Raw genomic sequence first — 3,494 nt, 5'->3', positions numbered from 1 at the left:
GGAAAAATGGAGAAACCAGTTTGCGGGCACATGAAAGGCAGGGAAATGCTTCGTGAACTCTTCAATGTGATCAGCAGAAAGTCAAATAGGCTTCGAATTCTGCCTTAAGAACTGTTTGGGCTGCCTGTAATCTGGAAAGATTTACTCCAAGGTATGCATTCAAATGTGAAAGACCGCAATAAAAAAAAAAACAGAAGAAGATTTATTAAAACATTGTTTTCCTTGCAGTTTCTCCTGTATTTCACTAAATGTGGCATTGTGAAATCAACCTGTAGCCCTACGGAATGCAGTCACTCTCCCAGTGAGACGATTACAGTATATCAGAGCTCGAACAGAATTCGAAAATCTAGGCAAAGTGATTCATAGAACATTTGTATTAAACTTTCCTATGTGCCTGGCCTTACTGAAGTATTTGTAGCTGTATTTCAGCTTCTGTCTATTTCTATACTTTACAGTAGATAGTGTTTAGCCAGAGAAGAGAGATACAAGCGCTATACCCCCACAGTAATCGTCGATTCCAATAACCTTAACTAAAGCAGGAAGATCAGTTTCTGCTCGACACAGCTGTTTTCTGAACTGCAAATCTCCAACACAGACTGGAGGCGCTGTGTGTCTAGGCTGAGCGGTTATATGAGAAAAGACTCAGCGAGCTGCAGGTGCGGCTCATTACTCTGCGCTCCCCATGCGGAATGCGCGCGTCCTCCCTCCTTTATTACCTTCATACACTCCTCTCAAACCACAGCAAACTCGGTGAACATTTGTTGGGTCTTTCTTTCCGAGATCACAGGCAGAAACAATAGACACGCTGAAAACAGGAAGGTATTCCTGATCGCGAATTCCTAGGCGAAGATGCGCAAAAATAAATCCCCTAAAATCCAATAAAGTCCTGTCACGTCCAGGTACTATTCTGATGTATCTGAATAGTTATGGCAATGTTGTTACAAAAAAGAGACAAATTAACTTTTTTATTTCATTCGAGCTGTAAATTTGAAAATGTTTTATTTTCAATTATCTAAATAATACTGTAGCGTTGCAGGTTCTTTTCAGAACTAAAGAACAGTGGAGACGCGATTAACCAACCAAAACACTGACTTTATTTGACAACCACACCAAAACCAAACACAGGATCTACACACACATGAGGAGACTGACGGAACACGTACACATATTTAGGGTGGTAATTACCTAACAACACACTACACTTTTACAGGACTACACAGGGCACTCGAATTACTAGGACATTATTTACACAGGTAGGGTCAGCCGCTGGTCATCGTGCTGACCCTCATACTCTCCCCGGCTACCACTCCCAGCATGCCCCGCGGTACTACGAGCGCCTAGGGGCGCTTCCTCCTCACCACCAGGCGAGGGCGTTACAATACAAAACACAATCACTCATCGCAAGCGTCTGACCATTGATATTCCGGAAGTATAAGCCCGCACACAGGCATTGCGAAATCACACGCTCACAAGCAATTCAACGAATATGATGCCTTTCAGGGGCCGAATATTAGACACGAGTCATCGTGCGGAGTTTTTTCCTCCTCTACCGCAGTCTTTGCTTCGGACCACCCCTCTTGCCGCATGTGCGCTTAATTTTCGATTTTCTGTATAGAACACAGAATAACTTGAAGAAGTCTGGCAAGCGAGGACTGCTGGATTATTGACGTGTAAACATTGGTTCAAAATCAACATCCTCTGCTATTGCCGTTGCTTCTTTGATAGTTTCTTCAAATTCCTGATCTGACTTTCAATATCGAGGGATATTGTGGATAATACCATACTATCTGTAGCTTTCTTTTGATCGCCTGTTTTATTAAAATGCCAGCCTCTTTTACAGTTATTTTAGATGTTTGGCAAGGTGTAATATCCTCCCTCGCATCTTCAGCTAAAATATTTTAAAAGAACAACAAAATTACACTAGGTTAACATTTAGAATTCAAATTAAGGTAAATATACGAAAATATTAAAATATAACTCCGGCGATCTGTCGTTTTTGCTTGTCAAGTTCTCAGATAATTTTAATTATTTTAGCTGAGGATGCAACAGGAGTATAAGTGAATTCTCCCGCCACACATTGGAACATAAATTTCCATGGGTGAATACTATCTGCTTGGAAGTTGCCCTTGTCGGTAATTATTGGAAATTCCCGGTAATGTTGACTCTGTCGCAGTCTTTACCTCTGACCAACCCTCAATTGTTTACTACTGCAAATATCAAAATAGTTAAGGTTTTGCGGACAAATTAAATATCTGTGGTGATGATGTTTACTATGGGAGGAAGTGCTTCCCTGGGTGGGCTCAAAACACCCAACGTTGGGTTAAGATCCGAACACGCCAACCAAATGCACCACAGAAACGCTTACCCGCCGCTTTTTGCCATTTACATACTTTTGGTGAACACAAAATTCGCCCACATTTCATCTTTCGTAAGATATATGATTTAAAAAAGTCCGACAAAGGAAATGAATACATGCATTAAACCAAATCAAGCCTTCTGTGAGTGTCCCAAATGATCTGTTCTGTAAAACAAAACAGGAAGAAAGGTTTCGCTAAGAATTTGAACGCAGAATTTCCTCTTTATTAAACAGGTGCTTTAACCAGCTAAACCACGGCGCTAGCAAAGCGCTATGCTTACAGCCGCGTGGACACACCGCTCTGAGACATCTGCGTTCGGTGTGCGCTGAGCCTGCTCGCCGAGCAAGTTGCCTCCTTTTCATGCACTAGCAGCCCCGATACTAAGAGATAGGAAGAGAAATGGCTTTTATCTGTCACTTTTCATATCCAAGGAGATCGATGTGCTTTCCGTGTACAACAGGGTGTCCTCTATACTCGCCACTGAAGCACAGGACACGCCTGGTGGATTGACATCACTCAAGCAAAATAGTGAAATGGCAGGTGGAAGAAGAAAATGACCATCAAGAATGAAGAAAGATGATCTTGAGCGCGCCAACTCATGTCCGAAGTGGCTGATTTTCTCGACGAGGTGGCCGAGTGGTTAAGGCGATGGACTGCTAATCCATTGTGCTCTGCACGCGTGGGTTCGAATCCCATCCTTGTCGTCTTGAGCTTTTGACTTGTGATCCGTTTCTAAGTCGGGTTTGTGCACTTGTGCTACTGTAGTAGAGCAGTAATATTTCTAGCGCTGGCTAAACATGGCTTACAGCAGTAGCTGACAGACAATAGTCTCTTAATATTTAGGTTACACTTATGTTTTGTACTGCTTTCACCTGATATTAATAGTAGTCCTGATGAACGGTTTTGGGACATGGTGCATCTTGAAAAATGTTCTTGTTAATTTCAATTTGGAAAAACTGCACTCACCAGAAACTGAAACAGGTCGTGTTTACATAATGCGCAATGCAATAGCAACGTTTGGAGTTGAATCTAGATATGAGTCCTTACCTGTTACAGGAGGCGTTTTAGGACTTTTTTTTACCTCAGATAAAGCTATCAATTCTTCTTACATTTCTACTACATCAGTATTAGCAACGT

At 42.0% G+C, this 3,494-nt stretch overlaps 1 non-coding gene across 1 annotated transcript; it reads left to right on the top strand.

The window, feature by feature from the left end:
- The first annotated feature begins 2,979 nt into the window (after positions 1 to 2,979).
- Positions 2,980 to 3,061, top strand: trnas-gcu (transfer RNA serine (anticodon GCU)). The gene has a single exon. It is a non-coding gene; the product is annotated as a tRNA-Ser (tRNA).
- The last annotated feature ends 433 nt before the right edge of the window (positions 3,062 to 3,494 follow it).

Source organism: Atractosteus spatula (genome assembly GCF_055471065.1).
Source record: "Atractosteus spatula isolate fAtrSpa1 chromosome 10 unlocalized genomic scaffold, fAtrSpa1.hap1 SUPER_10_unloc_15, whole genome shotgun sequence".
Lineage (NCBI taxonomy): Eukaryota > Metazoa > Chordata > Actinopteri > Semionotiformes > Lepisosteidae > Atractosteus > Atractosteus spatula.
The sequence above is the reverse complement of the archived record's forward strand: the minus strand, read 5'-3'. Positions and strand labels throughout refer to the sequence as shown.